The 26,695-nt window shown below is 36.8% G+C and overlaps 1 protein-coding gene across 1 annotated transcript in view; it reads left to right on the top strand.

The window, feature by feature from the left end:
* Nucleotides 1-26,695, top strand: part of mamo (maternal gene required for meiosis) — a 698,235-nt gene that overhangs the window by 47,316 nt on the left and 624,224 nt on the right. The gene's annotated exons all lie outside the window — the stretch shown is intronic.

The raw sequence follows: 26,695 nt of genomic DNA, 5'->3' as shown, positions 1-26,695 counted from the left end.
ACCCAGTGATTGAAGGCTCTGTCTGCTGTGTCTCTAAGGCTGATGTAGCTGATGACCGGTGACGAAATTCTGATACAGAGTATGCATCTGCTAAATAGTGGTTAGAAGGGTGCTCTTCAAGACCGACGACTTTAAAACTGCACGGTAAGAGACCATAGCATATAAAGTACTGTAAAGTTATCTATATAAAACAGTGCAGAACAGCCATTTGTCGCTGGTTACGAAGATTTTCGGCATACAATATTACTAACACACTGTCATAAATTGTTAATGTTTTGAATACATTCACATTTGTGGCTTCGCTCTTCTTGGACGGCACTGATATAAAGTATGTTAACAAAACTATAGTCCTCGAAATAATCTGGTCATACCAACGCAGTTTTAAAGCTGGAAAATACGGCATAGGTCAGATCTTATAACATCTATAAATTCCATCTATTCGCCGACTACGAGTTCGCCATGGACTGACAGTCTCATAAGATAAAAGTTAATACGGTTATGCAAGATACATTTTGCTTGGAAAAAATACCATTACCAAATAACGGGTAAGTCGTAACTACTTACAAATCAACTATCTAATCTATTTGAACAAAAGTACGTCGCATTGAATAACTACTTATTAAGCTAAAAAACATATGTTTTATTTTTCGAACAGTTGAGGTGACTTTAGGTTCACTTTCGACACAAAGCACGTCTTTACTTTGCTCTCGAATGAATTTGAGCATGCGAACTTCTGATGTGTGGCCAAACACACTACACACTATGCCATTGTGCCGAAAAGTATGGGTTTTTTGAACAAGTTGTTTAAATCAAAAATTGTTCCTGGGTATTACGCACATGTTGCAAATACGGTTGTAGAAACAACCATAACAAGCTTTAATTATTCACATTTCTACTAATTCTGCAGAATTGTAGGCGTAACTTCTTAGAATTAGCACCTCCTGTAAGGTGTAACTCATTGCAGCCCCTCTCCCCACACACCTTACAAGGGTGACAGATGAAAAAGCGCACATACCAAAACATACTGATTAGGGGGTATAAGGTGGCAACATCGAACAACAAAGTTTGAATCGCTTGCATTGTGAAGAGTGCACGCAACAACAACAACAGCAACATTAGAACACCGACACCATTAAGGCAACAAAGTTTTAAGGGGGCGTTAGTGTGGGAAATAACAAATAATACAACAAGGTTAGGCATCAAAACCTGAGTTTGTTGCAGTGTGGCATGGGTGAATGTGGGGATACACATATATAAATACATACATACATGATATGCGCCGCATACAACAATAACAGCAATACATTTTTATTTCATTCATGGGGATATTTTGTTTTCATACACAATTGAAGAAGAATCAGCCAAATATGCATACATACGTATATAATAAGTACGTATGTACGTGTTTATATCGACTTGAGCATTTGGCGTTAATTGTGCCACAATTGTGTACATTAAAAGTCAAAGGCGTAACGCAATATTGCAGTGTCACAGAAAAGGCATTTTTGAGCAGAACAATATTAGGGGTAAAGAAAAGATTGTGCCTGCAAAAATTCAATTGAAAGATGTAAGTCTTTTGGAAAAGATTTCTTCGCAAAACCCCCATACCGATCGACGGTATATAAACATTGTCATTCCGTCTATAACACATCGAAACATTCGTCAGAGACCCCATAAGGTTTATATATTCCTGATCAGCATAAGATTCTTAGTCAATGTAGCGATGTTGGTCCGCCTCTCTGTCTGTAGAAATCAATATACAGCTCGGAATATTTCAGGTAGAATTTTATAATTGGTACTGAAGTTTTTTCCGTTCGGCCTGGAATACCGCGCCTTTTCATCTCATCATCCACTTGTTTGCGCCATCTATTCCTTGGCCTGCCAATTCTGCGTGCACCGCCAAGCGGTCCATGTTTATACACCTTTTTAGCGGGGTCATCATCGCTCATTCTTATGATATGGCCTAGCCAACGCAATCGCTGCATCTCGATACGTTTAACAATATTGATGTCGTTGTACAGCAGATACAGCTCGTGGTTCATGCGACGTCGATATTCACCGTCAACGCAGATTGGTCCGTAGATTTTTCGAAGAATTTTTCTCTCAAACACACCAAGCACTGCCATGTCTGCTTGCGCAAGTACCCAGGCTTCGGAGCCATACATCAGCACGGGTAGTATCAGTGTTTTGTAGAGCGTTATTTTTGTTTGACGAGATGTGGCTTTGTTTTTAAACTGCTTACTTAAACCAAAGTAGCATCTGTTGGCCAATACAATTCTTCTTTTTATTACACAACTGAGGTCGTTTGTTGTGTTTACGGAGGTGCCGAAGTAGACGACGTCTTTTACTACCTCAATATTATAGGAACCAACTTCCACAGTCGGTCCGAGCTCAATGGACGCATTGCGCGTCGACGCCATCAACTTGGTCTTTTCACCGTTTACCGCCAGACCCACTTTAGCAGATTCTCCTTCGACCTTCATAAAGGTATCAGTTACTTCTTTTACTGATCGGCCTATGATGTCTATATCATCAGCATAAGCAAGTAACATGTGACTATTGGTGTATATTGTGCCACTTCTTTTGACGTTTGCCTCTCGTATAACCTTTTCCAGCAGGATGTTAAAGAGATCACACGAAAGGCTGTCTCCTTGTCTGAAACCTCTTTTGGTACCAAACTCTTCGGAGAGGTTCTTTCCTATTTTAACTGAGGACCTCGTGTCAGTTAAAGTCATTTTGCAAAGCCGGATGAGCTTTGCGGGGATACCAAATTCAGACATGGCTTGGAATACCTTTGAACGCAGCGGGCTGTCGAAGGCTGCTTTATAATCGACAAAAAGGTGGTAGGTGTCGATCTGCATCTCTTGGGTCTTCTCCAGGATTTGCCACAGGGTAAATATCTGGGTCAATGGTGGACTTGCCAGGTCTAAAGCCGCATTGGTATGGTCCAATTATCTCGTTGACCATTGGCTTTAGTCGTTCGCACAATATCCCTGACACAATCTTGTAGGCAATAGGGAGTAGACTTATGCCCCTTTAGTTAGAGCATACAGTCTTATCTCCCTTCTTGTGGACGGGGCACAGGATACTCAGGTTCCAATCGTCGGGTACTAGTTCTTCCTGCCAGATGGTGCTAACTAGCTGATGAATACACCTTATTAGCGTGTCGTCTCCGGTTTTGAACAGCTCGGCTGGTAAGCCATCGGCTCCTGCTGCCTTATTATTCTTCAGCCTATTTATTGCTGTCTTTACCTCATCTTGGCGGTATACATTCAATACCATCTTCCGGGATTGGGACTGTGGTATCTTCGTCGTCTTCGCTGCTATTGGATACCAACAGTTTTGAAAAATGTTCTTTCCATATCCTGAGTACACTATCTGTATCAGTTACCAAATTACCTTGCTGGTCTCTACAGGAGGATGTGCCTGTACCAAAGCCATCAGTTTGATGCTTGACTCTTTGGTACAATTTTAGGACTTCATTCTGGCTCCTGTACATCTCGAGTTTTTCACACTCCCGCTTTTCCATCTCTCTCTTTTTCCTGCGGAAAAGACGTTTCTCCTCTCTCCTTTTCTCCCTGTATCTCTCTCGTGCGCTACGCGTTGCTACGAATTGTAAAGTAGCCCTATATGCCGCATTTTTCTCTTCGGTGGCAGCACGACCCTCCTGATCATACCATGGATTCCTTGGTGGAGGCCTCTGGTATCCAAGTATGGATTTTGCGGCTGTTTGCATGGAGTGAGCAATGGTTTGCCATTGCGCTGATATGTTATCGGGATGAGGAGTGCTTTGATTAAGCAATTGGGCTAGTTGAGTGGAATATGCTGTGGCTATCTGTTGTGATTGCAGCTTACCGATGTCTAACTTTCGTGTTGTGTCTGTTCGTACTTTGTTTGCTATGTTTAAGCGGGTGCGTACCTTTGCTGCAACAAGGTAGTGTCCGAATCAATGTTTGCGCCTCGGAACGATCGTACATCCAACACGCTCGATGAATGTCTTCCATCTATCACAACATGATCAATTTGATTTCTTGTTTTCTGATCTGGAGACAGCCAGGTGCCCTTATGAATATCGAGATGATTAAATCTGGTACTGCTAACTACCATGTTTTTTGCAGCTGCAAAGTCTATCAGCCCCATTGTCAGATGTTTCACTGTGGAGGCTGAATTTCCCAACTGTTGGGCCAAAGATATTCTCCTTTCCAAGTTTGGCATTAAAATCGCCTAGAATGATTTTAATGTCATGGACAGCGCAACGGTCGTATGTTTCTTCTAAGCGCTCGTAAAATATATCTTTGGTCTGTTCGTCCTTTTCTTCAGTGGGAGCATGAGCGCAAATAAAGCTGATGTTGAAGAATTTAGCTTTTATTCGAATTGCAGCAAGTCTTTCATTCACTGGAGTGAAGCTGGATACAAGATGTTTTAGTCTCCGACTAACTACAAATCCGCAACCAAACTCATGCTTTACGTCATGGCAGCTATAATACAGTGCGTCACCTTTAGGTGTTGTTGTGACGCCTTTCCCAATCCATCGTATTTCCTGTATGGCAGTAATATCGGCCTTGTACTTTTCAAGTACGTCTGCCAATGCGAAGACTGCACCTTCTCTATAGAGAGTGCGAACATTCCAGGTGCAGATTCGCAGATCATGGTCCTTAAAACGTTTGCGGGGTTCGTCAACTTTAGAGGGGGTTGTTTTTCTTTTCTTTCGTTTTTTCATAGTATGCTGTTTTTTTCTAGGGGAGGGTTACTAGCCCGACGCCCAAACCCAAGTTTTTAACGTTCTTATGGGAGAACGCGCGGCACATGTTAGCTCACTACCTTTAATGGGTGTTAAAGGTAGTTCCCTAGGTGACACCACGGAGAGTTCAGTGTCCACTTGAGACGAAAGAGGGACCAAGATAAATCCTGGGCTTTGCCATATTAAAACCGGTCAGGACCGTTGCTTTTTTTGGTATCATCCATCCCCTACGCCACCATTGTGTTCTATGGAAAATTTGATCAAAACAACGTTTGATGCAATCCGATAATCGTTTATTTTTCTCGTGTGAAAACGGCCATATTTTTGTGGTCGATTTATAAACCATGTAATGAATTTTGAGATTTTTTAGGAAGAAAAGCTTGACATTTAAACATGGATATAGAATAGATAAATTTAAATTTAAATTTTAAAATTAAATAAGGGAAAAAATCTTCGATAATAGCCAAATCCCTGGACAGGCCAATAGGTTTTGTCTAAAACATATTAAAACCAAAACAATAGTGAAAAACACGGTCTAAAAAGACAACATGTGATTAAGCTGGGCCTTACTTTAAAAATAAAAATAATATTTTTTACACACATCTGTACCATTATGGACTCATTTATGGATCAATATTTCAAGGATATAGGGATATTCAAGAGATTTATCATTAAACAAAATTTTATTATCTCGGAATATTTTGCGCATTTCGATTTTTTATGTGAGTAAAGCGGGTTACACACGATCAGTTTTAACTGTCGATTTTTCGGAATTATCGATAACTGTCCAACCGTCCAGCAACCACAAAATATTTTGTGGTTGCCTGATTACTGACAAAAGTGAACACACTGTATATTTACAGGGTTTTCAGTATTTTGATATTAATTCGTTACGAAATAAACAGATAACTGCAGCAATAACTAATCGCTAGCTTCATTTATCACCGAAACTGTCATTTTAAATTTCGTTACAAATTTTGACACCAACATTCTCAGTTTTAATTTAAATTATATGACTGTCAAGTACATTTTTATTTGAATGTTAATAATTTAGCTAAAGCAATTAATTTTGATAGATCGCGTCCAGAATATGCAATCTTGGCAAAACAAATAGATTTGTTAAAGATTTTAATAAAAGAGCGTGTCGCCATGGAACAAGCTAACACATTTAATAAAAAATTGCAGGATATTCGACCGGGTCCTAGAGCGTACAAACAAATTAATAATATCTTAGGCAAAAATAAATTATCCACTTGTAAAGAAATTTCTGTCAATGGGTCAGTTATATCCGATGAATGCGAAAAATTGGTTGTATTAAAGCAACATTTTGGTAATGTTTACAGCGGAACACCTTCTCTTAGTACAATGCCGGAGATAGAAGCTTCAATTCAGACTCTTATTGAAGATAATTCAACGTCTATTACCACTTTCAGCGACGAGAATTCTGCGTTAAATGAAAATAATTCACATGAGTTCTTGTCTACTAATGATCTTGTTAAAATTGTTAAAACTCTTAACGGCAAAAAATCGTCTGGTCCGGATAACATCTCTAATTATTTGATTAAAAAACTTCCAGTGGCTGCTCTTCAGTTATTAACAATAATTTTTACAATTGCCTTAATATCAGTTACTTTTCTGATAGTTGGAAGGTTGCAAAAATTATTCCAATACCTAAAAAGAGAAATGCAACTGACGTAAATAATTTTAGGCCAATTTCTTTATTATCGAATCTAGGAAAATTATTCGAGAAGGTAATAAAATCTAAAATGAATATTGGTGTTCCTACTTCCTATATTTCTCCCTATCAGTTTTGGTTTAAGTCAGGGCATTCAACGGAACATGCTCTGCTTAAATTTGAAGATGATGTGTTATGTAACTTAAGGCAAAAACGTTGTACGGTAGCGATAGCACTGGATGTCGAAAAAGCCTTTGACAAAGCCAATCACATAGGTACACTTTATAAGATGATTAACATTGGATTTAAACCAAATATTATAAAGCTTTGTCAAAGTTTTTTCAAAGATAGAAAATTTTTTGTTTATCTGTCTGGTTCAGAGTCGGCTTTAGGTGAAGTGAGTTGTGGTGTCCCTCAGGGCTCAATTTTGGCACCACACTTCTACAATATATATATGAGTGACTTTCCTCATCAATTCCGAAATTGTCAGGGGATTTTGTATGCGGATGATGCTTTGCTTTACTCTCACGCTGAATCTCCCAACAATGCCTTATCTGAACTTTCTCTTTACCTCAATATGGTTAACAATTTCTTCACTGATTGGGGTATTAAAATTAACATTTCAAAATGCCAAGCAATTTGTTTAAGAAACGCATCAGGGAAATGTAAGTACTTTGTTGTTCCCCAAAGCAAGAACCTGCATTTGTTTCTGAACAACGAAGAAATTCCCTTTGTTGAAATTTTTAAGTATTTAGGAGTACATTTTACAAAACTATTGCAACTTAATAAGCACGCCCGTCTTGCTCTTAGCAAGGCAAATGGAGTGAAGGCTGTATTTTCTCCTTTATTCAACAATAAGTACCTTCCAAAAGAAACGAAACTATTAATTTACAAGGTCAGCATTCGCCCTCTCCTTTTATACGCATTTCCGATTTGGTTTAGCATATCTCCGTCTGTAATGCTCGAATTTTCAGTTTTTGAGAGAACAATTTTGCGTTTATGTGTAAATAAAAATTTCCAGTCTTTAAATAAACGATTCCCAAATTGGTACTTATACGATTTAGCAAACATTACGCCCCTGCCCACTTATGCGTTAAATCGAATATCTGTTTTGTTATCCCGATTAGCTACCTCCCCTAATCCTTTAATTGAAAATATTTTAGCGAACCAATCCAATTTTAACTGGTCAAACACTTACTACATTTCACCGTTAGGCTTCAGTGAAAGTGAATTAGTTGCAAATTTCCTTTCAGGAATTCCAAATTTTTATACAAAATCTTTAAGTAGTTCTCATAGGGGTTGATTTCCCACTAGAACTTTGTTTTTATTTTTTTTGTACTTAGTTTTAGGTTTTATTTTTTAATTCTTAGTTTGTAAGTCCTAGTTTTAAGTCTAAACATCGGAGTTTTCTCTCCCTGCGATGTTAACGCTATGAGCAAGCGTGTTACCTTTTATTTTTCAATTTAAAAAATTGTCTATCGTATCACTCAAGGCGAATTTAACAAGGTGATCCAATAGTTGACGTTAGGTTGTAGTCTTCATTTGCTGTCAAATTTTTTTTGCGCGAAATATCCACAAAAGTTAGAAGAAAACGTTAAAATATTATTCGCGAAGCTTAAACAAAGATGTTGTACACAGATATTTTTTATAGAAGCGAAATATTTGTTATTTATTTTTGATTAAAAATATGTTTTGACAGCAAATGAAGACATAGTTTGCTATTATTGTATCACCTTCTTTCTTACACCATGGTATCACTAAAAACACGAGTTGAATCTCCTCTACCGTTATTAAAATAATACACTATAGTTTTAAGTATGTCCAATAATGTTTGTATTTTGCTTTAATGACTCGTAAAAAGACTCAATAAATTCCAACTTCAACTTCAACTTCAACTTGGTACCAAAAGGTACGATTAAGTACCGAAAGTAACATAATTATGACGTGTCAAAATACTTATGCCGTTAGCTGGAATTTCTTTGATTCATTAATTTTTATTTAGCTGAGGGGTCAAAGAAAACCCCTAAGCTGTTAATTTCCCGTTTTATGAACGCATTATATGCATTTTAAGACAAATGTAAATGTTGTCAAAATAATTATGCCGGGTACTGTAAAACAGTGCATTGGTACACAATCGTTACAAAAAAAAACGTAAAATTTGGAATTTTATACAAAAATTGGGGTATTAAATAAATTTTGAAAATTATAGCAAACATCTAAGGAATATGCAAAAAAAAAAAAAAAAAAAATACAAAAAGTAGTTCAAAATAAAGGGGGAAGCACCTAATATTAGTAATATGAACATCCTAAATTACAATCTATCCTAAAACATACATTTTTATGACTTTTTTTCTTAATATCGCATTTAGAAGTTTGTTCATCTTGAAGATCCACACAAAATTTATTTTTTAAGTGTCATACGGGACTTGGGAGACTTCTCTCATATCAATGAGTGCACCCCGAGTCCGAACGGCGTGTCTCAAGACACCACTTGTAGAGAAGTTTTACATTGCTGAAACTGGCCCTGCAGTCCAGTTAACCTACAGCGGGAGCCTTAAGTGGCTATGTTGCGGGTCATCCCAGACTAGTTACGCACTACCGAAAGTACCATGTTGTTGTCCATATATGGTTATATGTTTTCGCATTGTATGTACTGTGTAATAAAAGGTTGAACAAAACCTTAATATTTTTCGTTTACAATGACAGAAATGACATATAAATGTTTATATACAACGTACGATTGTAAATTTATTTGTGAATAAATTGTAATCAGAATGTTATTGAATACTTTACAACAAAAAGGCAACTATAATACCGAAAAATAAACACGCAAATGCATGTAAAACTCTGCCTGATAGAAAAAAACAAGCCACGACATCACTAGCAATCGTCGCTCCCAAAGGGTGTGAAGATAAAATCAATGCACACGGGGTAATTTTGTGACAAATGCAATAACTTACAGGTGGTGTGTACACATCTCAGTGTACATTTATTGTAAAAATAATATTATGTAATTATTAAATCTCAAATTTCCACAGAAGTCATTTTATTAACAACACAATTCGTTGAATGAACAATTGCGACTAATGGCAAAGGCTACAGGATATTGCGTTTGACAAAAACTGACTTTACGGTTAATTAATTCAAAATCATAATACATACGACTTTAGAGTATTGTTGATAAACACTTAACATGGATGCAGGGACGTACGTAGGGAGGTAGGTATAGACGGCACCACCCAGCTTTCTCGAATGACTATTTTGCTTCCAAGAAGCCACTTTTTTTCTAAGGTCATGCCATAAATAATGCTCGAAAAGCTTAATAATTCTTAGATACACCTTTGTGTAATACGTCTTTGAGTCGAAAATCGAACTAATTTTTCTTTCTTCTTTGTTTCAGGTAAGAGTTTTGGATATCTTTTCCCATAACGTACAAATGTTTCAAAATCAACTTGTAAGTATGCGCTGTCCATGTTTAGAGTTTGTTTCACGAACGAACTAGTACAAGGACCGATTCCGTAAAATGAACGACGGAGCTGATCTCGTTCATTTAGTTCCTCTCATTTAAATAGCTCTTCTAGTTTATTAGGCTAAATAAGTGAATAATGTTTTATTTATACAGTTTACTGTAGTTTTTCGCTCTATCTCTTAAACAAGTAAAAAAAGATTTAAGGCTAAATTTGTATACCATCTACCATGAAACATTCTAAACTAATATGGAATAATTAATTTTCTTTCTCTTACGACAGAAGTTATTTGACCACTAAAAACCCTAAATGCCAAATAATAGCTAATTCGGTCTAAAAACCTTGATAAAAACGTCAAAATATCCGACATCGAATGGTATCTTTATATAGGGGCAATCCCGGCTGGTTCTTCGATTCGGATTGACCCGGATCCACACAACACCAGTGTTCCGGCCAGCGGCTGCCACCTCATTGTACACATGTTTGTATTTGTATCGTTTTCCCGTGTTGGGAACAGCCTATCCCGGAATGCCTGCTCTGGATTCTTTTGGTCCGGGACAGAAGAAAGCCTAGCACCAATTTCGATGTGCTCAGTTTTTATACCCTCAGCATTTATGCTAACGATGGTATATACACTTTCATACGGGCAAAATGTGCCTCATCGAAATAATGGTTTTAGACCCCAAGTATGTTTGGACGAAATGTGTTTCAGACAATTTGGAGTCGATTGAGCAATGTCCGTCCGTCTGTCTGTCTGGCTAGCTGGAGCGCACGATAACTCTCGAACGGATAAACCGATTCGGTTCAAATTTTGGCTTTCGTAATATTTTGCCCAAACTTAGCTTAAGTTCGTAGATGGGCTATATCGGTCCACTCCTTCCGGTACCTCCCACACAAAAGTTCGAAAACGTTCGGAAAGTTTGTGCGCACGATAACTCTTGAAGGGAGTAAACCATTTGGTCCATACTTTGCACATCCTGAAATGTGTACCAGACTTATATAAGGTTTCAATATGGACTCAATCGGTCTACTCCTTCGTGTACCTCCCACACAAAATTTCGGAGGAGTTAAGGTTAGGGCCGTCTCTCGAATCGCTTCGATTTTTGTTTTAGCAACTTGTATTCATTGCCCCTAATACGACGGTACAAGTTTCATTAAGGGCAAGTCCATACTTCCTGAGAAAATAGCATGAAAGTTGCAAAAAATCCCTATGACACCGTGTAAGGTGGTTGGAGCTCAAGATAATTCTAGAACGGATGTGCCGATTCGGTCTAACATTTAGCCTTAGTAATATTATGTTGAAACATAGTTTAAGTTCGAAGATAAGCCATATCGGTACACTCCTTCAGGTACCTCCCCTATAAAAGTTCAAAAATGTTCGGAAAAATTTTTCGTACGATAACTCTTGAAGGGAGTGGCCAAATTGGATCATACTTTACACATCCTAATATATTTTCCTGACATAGATCAGGTTAAAATATGGACTATATTTGTCTACTCCATCCGGTATCTCTCACACAAAATTTCGGATAAGTTCACTTTAAGACTTGATATCGAATCACTTTTATTTTTGTTGAAGCAACTTGCATTCGCTGCCTCAATTACGATTGTAAAAGTTTTTTCAGGGGCAAGTCCATACTTCTTGGGAAAATAGCCCGTAGGGTGTAAAAACCCCATAGGCACCATATGTAGTGGCCGGAGATCCACTTCCATAATGGTCAATGTCGATCCATTCCTTTCAGTATCTCCTCCGCAAAACTTTTGATCTTTAATCCTAATCAACATTTTTGTCGGTTCAAACGCCCAAAATTTTTAAAACCCAGTAAATACATACGTGAACACAACCCCCAGTGAATCGTCGTCATCAACATAGCCGACTCCTCCGCAGTCCGCCTAACATCTGCCTCGCACGCAGATCTTAACACCAGTCATTGTTGTTCCTTCAAGGATTGAAATGCATCGTTTTTGCAATTTAATTGCAATGGATTTCGAGGTAAGGTCGATATCAACTCCAGCTTACAGCGTTGTGCCAGACATAGTGTCGCCTGGTCTGACAAATGACGTCACCAGGCAACCATCCCGTCGTTTTACTTGGATCGGATCAGCACCCCATAATTAAGTCACCTCTGAAAGCCACATTTTCACCAAAGCGAATTGGTCGAGTTTCAGAGAGCTCACTAATCACCGCTTCAGAGATCTGCCTAACACTTCGTCTGATGCTCGGGTAGTAGAATGTACGTTCGAAGACATCATCACTGCTGCAGCCGCCAGCCATATACCTGCTGTTCGAATAACCGATGTGAGACCAAAATTCTCAGCAGAGGCGACGTCATTACCAAATGAGTGTGATGAGTTTTGTACTGCCAACCACAGTGATCGACGCCAGATTCAGGTAGCTGACAGTGGCTGATATCAGCGAATTGGCCGAGTTTCAGAGAGTTCACTAATCACCGCTTCAGAGATCTGCCTAACACTGAGGGAGCTGACAGTGCCTGATATCAGGTTGGTCGGTGAGTATAAGCGGAACAAGTGATTAAGTTATTTGAAAAGTTGCAACATTGGAGCCGGAATATGTGAAGCGTGGACAACAGTCAAGTCACACTCAAACAGTGGAAAGAAGGAAAAGAGGACCTCAATCGACAGTTTGTCGAGCATCCCGGGAGTGACAGGACGACGAGAAGAGTACTCCGTCGCATTAGATCTCTGCCTGCCAAGGATGAACCATCACAACTTACAATAGATGATGTTGCGAATGGTATGCACACCCGCCTTGCTCGTTGAAGGTCGTGAGTTCGATTCCCCGGCCAGACAACTTCTCAAATTCAGGTAGCTGACAGTGGCTGATATCGGCGAATTGGCCGAGTTTCAGAGAGTTCAGTAATCACCGCTTCAGAGATCTGCCTAACACTGAGGGAGCTGACAGTGGCTGATATCAGGTTGGTCGGTGAGTATAAGCGGAACAAGTGATTAAGTTATTTGAAAAGTTGCAACATTGGAGCCGGAATATGTGAAGCGTGGACAACAGTCAAGTCACACTTAAACAGTGGAGAGAAGGAAAAGAGGACCTCAATCCACAGTTTGTCGAGCATCCCGGGAGTGACAGGACGACGAGAAGAGTACTCCGTCGCATTAGATCTCTGCCTGCCAAGGATGAACCATCACAACTTACAATAGATGATGTTGCGAATGGTATGCACACCCGCCTTGCTCGTTGAAGGTCGTGAGTTCTATTCCCCGGCCAGACAACTTCTCATTTTCAATGATAGCAAAATACCCCTCAGTGTAACGTTGACGACATTTCCTGGGTATTTCAGTCATGTAAAACTTCTCTACAAGTGGTGTCTTAAGACACACCTTTCGGGCTCGGCGATAAACTGTAGGTCCCATATCATTGAGCTAATATGAATCGGGGTGCACTCATTGATATGGGAGATGTCTCCCTTTTCTTGGGTGAGACTAAGGCATTGGCACCAGCAGGTTTGCCATTGGAGTAACCAGTAACACCTTAATGCAGTGGTAATCACGTCTGCCCTGCACTCAGATGGTCTGCGGTTCAATCCCTGGCCAGAACATCAAAAATTTCGGCGGTGTCAAATCCGCTCAGATGAATGCTGGATTACATTTCATGAGTATTTTAGCCATGAAAAACTTATCAGCAAGTGGTGTCGTAGGACACGCCATGCCGTTCGGACTCGGCGCTGAATAATAGGTCCCATATCATTAAACCAATATGAATAGGCATGCGCTCATTGATATGAAAGAAGTCTCCCTTGTTCCTTCGGGGACATTGTGGGAACATATGTATGTATTTAGTAACACCTCGGACGATGAATAGAATTTAAGTTTAGAAGAAGAAACAAATCTTAATCAGCTCTGTTTGACTGATTCGTTCTTGTTTTTTTGTTTTGCATGTCAAAATCTTATTGATTTTTCAATACAATGAACCCGTGAGACCAAAAAAGTTCATTCGTATGCGGGTAAATCCATTTCAAAGAAAAATACCGTTTTGTTTAATTTAAGACAGGCTTTGTAGAAAAAATCTTCCTGATTATGATTTCATGTAGCTAATTTTTTACATATCAAATCATGGTACGATTAAAATAGTTCCCGCCAAAACCTAAAACTAAAGCAACCTAAAATCAAGCTGTTCCTTTCAGAAGAACGCCTCTTCTCTGTTCGATTTGATAATGCTATGTTTTTCTTTTCTCGTTTGATAATTTTGCCGCTTCGAGGCTAAAATCAAGTTCACTGTGATAGATTTAAATCCGCTTTTTATGATGTATTCACACAACAGTTTTTTTCTTTCATTCGCAAAATTTTCGCTAAACGAAATAGAAAGAAAAAAATAATTAAAATTTTTAATTAACTTTTCAGACAGCATTATTAATGATGTTTGCCGATCTTCGCCAATTTTTGGCAAAGCCCAAACAAAAAAATCTACCACGCTATATCAAAGCAGGCAACGAACGTTTCAAACAAAAACTAGAAAAAGCGAAACTGAAAAATACAATTCCCTACAAGCCGTGTTTTTTGTTGTTTCGACCTGAAACTAGCACAAAACCTATTTTTTGTTGTATTAAAAGAAGTGACCGAATGTTGTTCACTCTAAAAGTTAATTATTGCCAATTTCTTAGGCAACTTCTATCGCTCGATCTTATTGCGAATCTGATATCGTTTATGTTTCTCATTTTATTATCATGGCATGGAAAGACGGACAACGATGGCAGAGTCGCAGTTATGTAGCGCAGAATATGCGTGAGATTCGCTACAGGGTCTATTGAACTCCAGCAAGCCAAGTCAAATTGATGAAGCTCCACCCCCTCCTCGGCCCCCATTTGCCCAACAACACCACCACACTATTAGCCATCCGCCGAAAATTATCCATGTTTGCAAACAAACCCAATAAGCCCACATAGAAGTCTATTTACCTCTCTCTTTCAGTTCTACTCCGCTGTTACACCACACAGCAAATGACGGCAAATCGACAACCTTCAGCAGAAGCAGCATGCTATCAAATGTTTTTTTTTCTCTTCAAAAAAAAAAAAAAATCTTAAAACATTGGCCCCTAACAAATGTAAAAGAAACAACAACAAAATATTCCCAAAAACATCACTGTATGTGCGAAAAAGAACAAGCGTGTATAGTTCATTGAACTCTCTAGCTCGACATTGCTGATGTCTGTCCAAAATCGCAAAAAATTCGCCATCATCGCAGTTTTAGATAGGCAACCGGCCGGCTAGCCGGCCTAGAAACTATAGAGTCATAGAGAGCATTGACACGCACGCACGAACGCACAAAACAAAAACAACCAAAAAATAGTTCAAACTATCAACAAAACACTAATTTCGCGAATAGCAAAACCGGCAAATAAGCATACGCAAAAATGAATCTAACAATGCGAATACGTCACAACGACGTTACGCATACTGGCGTCTAGGTCATAAATGCCGTCGTGTTTCATTAGGCCTATATGGAGAATACACGAACGCACTTCTGCTGTGCGTAAGCCTATCAGTCAGTTCGCAAATGCGTGAGCGAGCAGACGCTAAAGTTTGCTGATTGTTTATAAGCGGGTTGTTTACTATCAGCTTTGCTGTTGTATAGTTGATAGTAAACTAGCAACCGTAGAAGCTATGCAAATTTTGGAGAAAATCATCATATAATTTCGATGCTAATCGGGAAATTCGGTACGATGAATACCAAATTAAGGGGGTCTCTATAGATGACAAGATGGCCAAACGGAAGGTAGACTAAAAACGACCAGGAGCGAGCCCAAAGATGACCAGAACCAAGCCTTTATGGACAGCCAGAGGGGATTTTTTGTAAAAAACTAGAAGGGGAACTTCAATGTTGAATAGAATAAATTATATATAGGCGACTCGAAGATTCTCTTTTTAGAAAACCAGAAGAGTTTCTATAAACGACCAGTTGGAGTCTTTATATATGATCAGATAGGAGACTTAGTAGATGACCAAAAAATAGATTGCCTAAGTGGGGATATTTTTCGGAAATAGGGACAACAATTTTGCCATCGTGCAGGTCCACTTTTTTTGTTGTGGGAAAACTTCTATAAATGTGGGAATTTCATGAGATTTTTTCCGAATTTTGGAATTGCATTTTCCTAAAAAACTATTTGATGGTTCAGAAATTAATAAAATCTTTCAAATTCTCAACAAAAGTAGTTCCTCCACCATAACATAGAGGATATAATTGTATTTATCATTCCGTTTGTAACACATTGAAATATTCGTCGGAGACCCTACATCCGTATGCATGTACCGTCGAATTTCTCTATAACGAATTCAACTATAACGATTTTTTCTCTATAACGAATAAAAATTGAAACACAATTTTTTCCACCCATTTTCACCTATTTTAACCTCTCTATAGCATACTTCCGTATAACGAAGATTTTTTAATGCACAAGTGGAAATTCTCACACAAAATAATCTCTCTATAACGAACTTTTGAAATGCGTTATTCCTTCGTTAAACTATCGCTCTTGAACTAACTTTAAATGAAAGGAAGTTTTTGCGGATTCTACAACTATAATGTTCATAGATGAAAAAAATCAAAACAAAACGAATAAGAACGACCAGGCCGAACTTGTTATACCCTCCACCACGAGTTGTATTGAAGTAAAATGGAACAATTAGTTTCCTTTCGTTTATGAAGAAGACAAAATACCAATTTCAGTAATTTCTGTAGGATATTGACGTCACAACCTTCAGAATTACGAAAATCAGGAGGTATTGTTCTAGGAGGCTATATTGAAACGTGCACCTACACCGACGAATTTCAGTCGAAAATGGAGCTATATAAGGGCGTTGACCTATTCCAGCAAATTTCAGGTGGAACGTTTTATATCCTCAACGAAGACTAATTAACAAATTTCAATCATTTTGGTGGGATAATGAATCTAAAACCTTCAAAATACCGAATATCGGGAGGTACCGTTCTATGGGGGCTATATGAAAGCGTGAACATATACCAAAAAATTTTAGGTGGAACGTTTTATATCTTCAACGAAGACTAATTAACAAATTTCAACCATTTTGGTGGGATAATGAAGTTAAAACCTTCCAAAAACCGAATATCGGGAGGTACCAATCTGTGGAGACTATATTAAGGCGTGGACCTATACCAACAAATTTTAGGTGGAAAGTTCTATACACCCAACGATAACTTAATACCAAACTTCAGCCATTTTGGTGGGATAATGAAGCTAAAACCTCCAAAATACCGAATATCGGGAGGGACCGTTCTATGGGGGCTATATGAATTCGTGGAATTATACCAACATATTTCAGGTGGAAAGTTTTATACACCCAACGATAACTAAATACCAAATTTCAATACCGAATACCGAAAATCGGGAGGTACCGTTCTATGGGGGCTATATGAAGGCTTGGACCTATATCTACAACTTTCTGGGTGAAAGTTGTATGCCCCCAACGAAAACTATACACCAAATTTCTGCCATTTCGGTGTGATAATGAGGTTAAAACTTTCAAAATACCGAAAATCGGGAGATATCGTCCTATGGGGGCTATATCAAAACGTGGACCTATATAAACATTTTATGGTAGAAATGTTTCTTAGCCTCTGGAACACACAAAATACATTAATTCACCGAAATGACTGAAATTTGGTATTTGGTCTTCATTTGGGGTACTAAACGTTCCATATGAAATTTGTTGGTATAGGTCCACGCTTTTATATAGCCCCCAAAGAATTTACCTCCCCATTTTCGGTGTTTTGAAGGTTGTGGACTCAATATTCCTCAGAAATGACTATTTGGTATTTAGTCTCCGGGGGTATAAAACTTTCCCTAAGAAACTTGTCGGTACAGATCCACGCCTTAGAACGGTAATTCCCTTTTTTCGGTGTTTTGAAGGTTGTGGCCTCAATATGCCACCGAAATGACTGAAATATGGTAGTAAGTCTTCGTTAAGTGTAGACAACTTTTCACCTGAAATGTGTCGGTATAGGTCCATGTCTTCATATAGCCCCCCCCCCCCCCATAGAACGGTACCTCCCGATTTTCGGCATTTTGAAAGTTGCTGCTCAATATCCCATCGAATATATCGAATATAACAGCGATATGACTGAAATTTAGTATTTAAACTGCCATTGGTATATAAAATATTGCAGATGAAAATTACACTGTGAAACATTTTTATGGTAATCTTGTGCAAACAATTTGAACTGAGGATTTTTTGAAAGTACAGACCTAAACGACAAAACCCGTAGTTGGGTTTTGTTGTGTCAGATCCAGCTTGGATTTTATGGCCCCATCTAAACTTGGTTAAATATTGACTTTTTAAAGATAGTCGGACCTCTGAGCAAATTTGTAGAAAAGGACAAGAATAAAATATTTGGAGAAATAGTGAACTCGAAAAACAACATTTATTGCCTCAAATTTTATAAAATATCGAACATTTCCATAACTTGTATACATTTCCAAAACCGTTCATTTTTATACCCTACACCACTATGTGGGCAGGGTATTATAAGTTGGTTTTGGCCAAAAAGTTTGTAAAGCATCGAAATAATATACCAAAATGAATGTCTCGACGAGCTGAGTCGATCTGGCTATGTGTGTCCGTCCGTCAGTCCGTCCGTCCGTCTGTCCATCTAAACTTTGTAATCACGCTACAGGTCGCAATTTTGATCGGATCGTCACGAAATTTTGGATGTTGATGGGGGGCCCGGAGGGGAAGAAGCCTATTGATTTTGGTGATGGTCGGATAATATTTAGGGGTCGGAATGGGCAAAAAACTTATGTGGATAAAAAGACAACGTTTTTTTCCAAAGCGAATATCGCAGCTTCTATACGGGGTATACCAAAAGCAAGACAATAAAAGTAGAAAATATCACCTTTCTAATGATGTAAAGTAGGTTCTCGTAGGTGATCAAACAACGAAGCTATCACAATAGTCGCAAATAAAACCCAAATTTTCATTTTTGCGATTTTAATTATAATGACGAATATCAAAGCTTTGGTTGGGGACTTTCCTAAAGCAAAGCCTGGCTATGAAAGTAGAAGATCCCATATTTACAATGATGTAAACTAGGTCGGCGCAGGTGTCCAAATAACGGAGATATCGCATTAGTCGGTCATCTCATTTTTCGACTTTTTTGGAAATCACGCTACAGGTCGCAATTTTAATAGGATCGTCGCGAAATTTTAAGGGTTAATGGGGGTCACACGGATGAAGTAGCCTATTGATTTTGGTGATGGTCGGATAATATTTAGGGACAACGTTTTTTCCTAAGCGAATATCTCAGCTTCAATATGGGATATACAAAAAGCAGAACCTGGCCATGAAAGTAGAAAATATCGCCTTTCTAATGATGTAAAGTAGGTTCTCATAGGTGATCAAACAACGAATACATCGCAATAGCCGCTAATAGAACACAACTGTTCATTTTTGCGATTTTAATAATAATGACGAATATCACAGCTTTGGTTCGGCACCTTCCAAAAGCAAAGTCTGACAATGAAAGTAAAAAATCCCATCATTACAATGATGTAAAACAGGTAGTAAAAATCCCATAATTACAATGATGTAAAACAGGAGATATCGCAATAGTCGGTAATACATCCCATTTTTCCACTTTTTTGGAAATCACGCTACAGGTCGCAATTTTAATTGGATCGTCACGAAATTTTGGGTGTTATTGGGGGTCCCATAGAGGAAAAAACCTTTTGATTTTTGATAATGGTCGGATATTATTCAGGGGAATGTGAAAAAAAATATTTGGAAAAATACCAACGTTTTATTTCAAAGTTAATATCTCCCTTCTGTTGGAAAGCAAAACCTGGCAAGGAAAGGTTGTCATATGTGGTCAAACAGCAGAGATATCGCAATAGTCGGTAATGCATCCCTTTTTCCATTTTTGTGCAATCACACTACGACATTTTGATCGGATCCTCACGAAATTTTGGGGGTTGATGGGGGTCTAACAGAGAAAGAAGCCTATTGATGGTTGGCATACATTTTTCCACTTTTCCATTTTTTATTTGGGTTGTAAAGTCGATGCACTTAAATGCGTTTCAAAAAAATTGACCTGTGTTAATGAAGACATTCAGAGCAAAGGCGCTAAGCTATCCCAATTTTAATATTTATTTTGAATTTTATTAGTCAAAAGCTTATGAACAGTGGTAGTGGTGTAGGGTATCACATAGTCGGCCCCGACCCGACTATAGCCTTGGCTCATTTGTTTCTTAATGTTTCCTTTCGGAAAAATATTCGCTGGAATGTAATACACAGCTCTTTAGAACATGTCATTGTTGTAAAATGCCTCTATCACGTCGTTTTCAGTATATTTCTCAACGACCATTTAATAAAGAAGTCAATAATGTGAAATCCGAAATGCGAGAATAAACTGTTGTTGTGAACTGTGTTTGAAATACGTATAGTAAAAGATATGATGCAAAATACCGCTGAAACAACATGAAGTAAACATTTTAGAGTATCAGAATGTTCTGAAGAATTGCTGAGAACTTTATTTGGAATATTTTTTTTTCAGAAATTATATAAAACTTTCTATATTTTATCGATTTTGATGCCCTAGATGGAGTTTTTCTTATGTTGTCTGTTCAAATATAAGTTCTACTAGTTTAGAGCTACAATATGGCCAAATTCCTAAGCGTTTCTAAGATAATGGTCAGATAAATGCAAGAAAGTGCAGTTTTAAACCAGTTTAGATCAGGCCATAAAATACAAACTGGAACTGACAGGACAAAACCGTCGCACAGAGGGGAAACATAGGCCTAAAGTTGCTCAAAACCCAAAATATGAAAAACGTTTTTTATGAAAAAAAATTTTGATACACGGCAACTAGACTCTTTTCTACATTTGCTATAACCATCCTCGACTTTGTACGATTAACCAATCCAATGCAGCAGTCGATTGAACTCAGCCATACTGAAAACAAAAAGTAAACTTTCGAAAACTAAGAAATTAGGTGAACATTAAAATGACATTATTTTCGCGAAAATTTATATTTTTCAAGATTTATTGTTTTTGTACAGTCTCCGGACAAGATTAGCATTTAAGATTTTCAGATTGATTTTACATCTTTGCTCGTTAATAACGGTGATACATATCCTCTTTATGAAAATTTTTTATGATCATTTTTAAGATAACTACAATTTCCATAGTGAAAAAGTCTATTTCCCCGTCGTTTCCCGACCATAGTTTCTTTTAATGTTTTATGCGCTTGAGTCTCAAATATCAGATTCAATTATAAAAAATTGCGCATATTTGCGCCATTCCGAAAAAATCTGATTTTTCTCAACTAAAATATAAAATATTTTTATATGGAATTGCAAGGTTTACTCATACTAAATTTTGTTCCGCCGTATAACCGGGACTCTTATTTATCAGACTAAACCAACACCTATCAAATATGTTTGCATTATTCAGAAACATTCACGGCTTTTCTCATGTGAATTGAGAAAAATTTAATTTAAGTAAGTTTCAAAAAATAAAATTTGGAATGAAATATATGCATATGGGACTATATATACATCTGTACCGATTTGTTTGATTTGTTGGCTCAATGTTTTTTAGGCTAGTTCAGGTTGCATGTGTCAAATTTCAGTGATTTTGGTGCATTTTTATCTCAAATCAGATGCGAATATATATGGAAGCTGCATCCAAATCTGGACCGATTTTCATTATTTTCGATAGGATTAATCCTTGTACAGAACATATGCTTTGTGCACTATTTTATATCAATCCGACTATAAATGAGCTTTCTAGGGCTTTTGATCAAATTTTAACACAAATTTCCCCTCTGTGCGTCGTAGGGTTTTTGCAGTCTCAAAAAAAATGCTTACTAGAAGTTGTTTGCATTTTCAGTGTTGCACAGTGTTATCAGTATAAGCCCTTCTCTTTAAATAACGCCCACCGATTTTCGGTATTTTTAAGGTTGCATCATCAATATCCCATCGAAATGGATAGAAAGGTCCCTCCCAATTTTCGGTATTTTCAATTTTAGCCACATTATTCAACGGGAATAACTGAAATTTGGTATTAAGTCTTCGCTGGTGTTACGAAACTTTCCTCCAGAAATTTATCGGTACAGGTCCACGTTTTATATAGCCTCCATAGAACGGTGCTTCCGGAAAGAATATCCAGATTTAGCACCAGTCGGTATTGCCCAATTTTTTGTAGTTCGTTCAATTCAGAAAAATGTAATAGTCCATGTTGTGGAAAGAACAAAAGTGTCACCGCATATGAGCTGTTTTGAAGGGAGTATTATCAGTTGAGATATATGTACTACTCCTGTAATAAAACGAAATTAAACTAATTGTTCCTATTTACTTCAATAGAGTTCGTGGTGGAGGGTATAAAAAGTTCGGACCGGCCAAATTTACGCTTTTCTTACTTTTGTTTTTTTTTTTTTTGTTAGGTTTTCACGATTTGCTTGAAAATGTTAAGTCTCATCGAAATGGAACTAGAGAAAATCTTATAGCTTTGAAAATTCTCTTTCGTAATTTTTTCTTAGGTTGTACCATTTTTGAGATAAAGTGCTGCTCACTTGAATAGAACCCACTACTAAATTTTTTCAACCACCATTCTTTTCATTTCTATACATGATATGAAGTGTTGGTGTTTTTTATATTTTGTTTGTTTCATGTATTTGGAGTAAACTTAGTCATTCACTTGTATTCAAATCCGATTTATATAAGAATTGTATAATTCTTTAAAAGTAAAAGAAAGACAAAAAAAAATTCAAGTAAAAATTTGGCGCATTTGAATAGAATCCCCCTTTCAAACTTGGGTATACACAAAGATTGTATTAGAATATCGATGTATATTCCCTCTATATTAAAAATGAAGTACTTTCAATAATATTCAATATAAGTATATCCGTCCTGATTAAGAAAACACCCGTAAAACACTTTGGCAGGATTCTTTTTATAATCAAGTGTAATAATGCCTGACAAGGCTTGCTCTTATTATTCATTTTATTTATGTTGGGAAATTGCAGTCATTACATTGTTTTATAAGCAAATATCATACATGTCAATCTTGTACAGAATTTTCACTGCTACAACACTTGCTCTAATCCCATTTCGATAAACTTGCGATTACGAAGCAAAATTGTGAAAACCTAAAAAAACCTAAAAATGTGAACTTTGATCGAGATTTATGTATATAAAAAGCTCACCGGCGATTTTTTTTAAAGTTGATTCAAGAGCATACAAAAAAAAACATCTAATTATGTCATTATGTTTGCTTCATATACCATAATAATTTAATTAGGATTATGACTTTTTTACAACCTCATATCCCTGTATCATAGTTTGATGAGTTTTAACTTAAGACTAGATAAAAATTTAATCATATTGGATATTCTTCTTTCCGGAAGCACCGTTCTATGGAGGCTATAAAAAAGCTCACGTACAAAAAGCTTTTAACGTTTTTAAAGTTTTTATATATGAGCTTTTTTGACAATTTTTTGGAGTCACTTTAACCACATATATAACTGAAAAAAAAGCTTTAAAGTCACAGGACATAACCAAAATTACATAAGCTTTGGTTTGTCAACAATTTTATCGCTTTATCATCTTATATTATATATAGCTTTATTTCATATGTCATATCGATTGACAGTGGTTCGTGCTCCACTTTTTTCAAAATTTAAATGGAATAAAAGTTATTTTAGTTATTAATAGCCAAAATATCATTCATTCGAGCAAAAGGAAAAAATTTTTTGAGAAAAAATTAATTTTTCATTTTATAGTATTTTTTTCAAAAAAATGTTTTTTAGGTGGTTTGTGTGTGACACTTTTATACCCTCCACCATAATATGGAGGGTATAATTAAATTTATCATTCTGTTTGTAACACATCGAAATATTAATCGGAGACCCTATAAGGTATATATGGGGATTTCTGAGTGAAATCGGACACTTTTTCAAGATGTGGTTTTTGATTTTCTTTATTTTTTGCTGTGGTGATGCTGCTCATTAGCAAAACATTTTAGTATATTTTTAGATTTTTTTTGACTAACGGTTCCAGAGATATCGCGCCTTGAAAAAGTCAAATTCTGTAAAAACTACATGCAAACAAATACTCATAAATTCTTTAATATTGGTCCAATTTGAAAAAATCTTTTTTGTATGTTTTGTTGTTTTATAAGCTGTTAAATAACAAATAGCAAAAAAATTGCGCAGTGGGCTTGGATCCTATTTTCGCGATTTAATATTTAAAATCAATTTTTATCTTTTATTTAATAGCTGATAAAACAACAAAACATACAAAAACAGATTTGTTCAAATTGGACCAATATTAAAGAAGTAATGAGTATTTGTTTGCATGTAGTTTTTACAGAATTTGATTTTTTCAAGGCGCGATATGTCTGGAACCGTTAGTTAAAAAAATATATTCAAATGTTTTGCTAATGAGCAGCATCACCACAGCAAAAAATAAAGGAAATCTTGAAAAAGTGTCCGATTTCACTCAGAAATCCCCATATATTCTTAATTTGGTAATTTGGTGAGCCTCGTTAAAGGAATATTTGTTTTACTTATTCAGTATCTAAGAATTTAAATTTTTTCAATATTTTTAACCCTATTATACACCCATATACAGCTATGGACGCATAAATGGTCTCCAAATTTTGCCAAAAATCAATATAACGAGAATCGCTACAGAAAATTTAATCGAATCCTAAAGGTTTTTGTCAAGAAAATTTCCATAGTTAAGAAAATTTTGCCACAAATACACATTTTCATCCTCTTCCCATATCACAGGCCTTCCTCCCCCGGTAAGACATGTAATCCTTACATAATTTACTAAATTTTCTTCTTTTTATCTCATTTCCAAGTTTCTATAAATGTTACAGGTGATTTGAAAGAAATTAACACTGATTATTGCAATTTAAATAAAGTGTGTCCATCTAAAATCAGCAGTGCTTTTACAAAATATTATAACCGTAAATAATAAGCGAAATATAAGGGAACTTTTGAACGGGATTGGAACAACTACCTTTGCAGCAATAACCAAAAATTATAAAACATTCAATTTTATTACATTTTAGTTCAAAAATAATTAATTTTATTTTTAAATTTTATAACGTGCCATTTATGCGTCCATAGCTGTATAGAAGATAATAATGCTATAGGCCCACATTGCACAGTGGATCCACTTGTATGGAGAAAGTGGCCAAAAATATTTAGAGTGTAAAAATCAAGCCTATGCGCCGGTTACAGCTTTGTGCTGCTGCGAAGAGTGTTTTAAGAAACCACGAGCGTAACATTATCTCCCCTTTCCCCTCTGGAGGGGCTAGACGGTAAGAATTGTCCTATGCTGTTAATACAAAATGACATGAACAAAGGTCCCAATTATCTTATGATGAAAAAATAGGCTTGGGGAAACAAAACAATCTCCAAAACAACATAAAATCCAACCAATTTAGCGGATTAAAAAAATCAACATTTTTGTCTGAAAATTGGTTAAATTTTTAATATAGATCTTATAGCGTTCTTCCTGGAGAGCACGTACCGCCAACGTAAGACAAATTTGGAAGAAGATTTCTTCATGTTGCCACTAATGCCAATTATGTTAATGTACGAGGTCAGATAACAGAGTTATACGCTAATATATCCATAGAAACCCTATTCTAGGGCAGATTTAGTCAGCGACCTACCATTTATAGTCTGGCACTATATGACAGCTGATTTTAATACTGCATAATCTAAAACCCATGACCTACTTTGGAAAAATATTCCAAATATTGGTGAGCATCATGACTAAAACCTCAGGTCAAATTCAAGTATATGACCGAACTGGCATTACAAATTGCACTAAGAAAATATGCAGCTAACTAGAATTCCACAACACGCTAAAACACTATTTTTAATGAAAATTAAGCTATTACCTCCACCTTCAAAATCCACTATAATATTTTGCTGTACGTATTAGTTTCGTTGAATATATTTACTTGCACTTAAAACATAGGTTGTACTCCCAACAAAAAATATTAGTCAAATGTTCCGATTTTGAAGCTATTCTTAAGAAGATCGCGTTTGAAGGAGACAAAAACTAATATATTTTTAAAAAGGTCCATGTCATAGCTGTCAGAGTTGCCAGATGTTGTACCAAAATTTTGACATTCATTTTTTATACCCTACACCACTATGTGGTAAGGGGTATTATGTGTTAGTGCATTTGTATGTAACATACAAAAGGAAGCGAGATAGACCCATAGTTCCTTCTAGGGATATACATAGAATCACTTTCTGAGTCGATTTATGCATGTCCGTCCGTCCGTTCGCAACATACAGGTCGCATTTGTTGACCGATTTCGCTGAAAATTGGGGAATACCATTTTTTTAGCCGTCGGAAGATCAAGTTCGAAGGTGGGCTATATCGGTCCAAGTTTTGGTATAGCCCCCATATAGCGGTACCTCCCGATTTAAGGTATTTTAAGGATCTTAGCCGCATTTGTTGCCCAAACCAGCTGAAATTTTACATTTGAGGTTCCCAATGGCCGCGAAATTGCTCCACTAAAAATTGTCAAGATAGGTCCAAGGTTCGGTATAGTCCCCATACAACGATACCTCCCGATTTAAGATATTTTAGGGATCTTAGCCACATTTTTTGCTTGAACTAGCTGAAATTTTACATATGTGGTTCCCAGTGGCCTCGCAATTTCGCCACTTAAATTGAGCCAAATTATATCGAAATCGGTTCAGATTTGGATATAGCTCCCATATATATGTTCGCCCGATTTCACGTATTTGCTGCACCAAACACGCTATATACGTCCGATCTTGATAAAATTTGGA

Source organism: Musca autumnalis, unplaced genomic scaffold, assembly GCF_047663935.1.
Source record: "Musca autumnalis isolate F117 unplaced genomic scaffold, ASM4766393v1 scaffold_3, whole genome shotgun sequence".
NCBI classification, from domain to species: Eukaryota; Metazoa; Arthropoda; class Insecta; order Diptera; family Muscidae; genus Musca; species Musca autumnalis.
The sequence above is the reverse complement of the archived record's forward strand: the minus strand, read 5'-3'. Positions and strand labels throughout refer to the sequence as shown.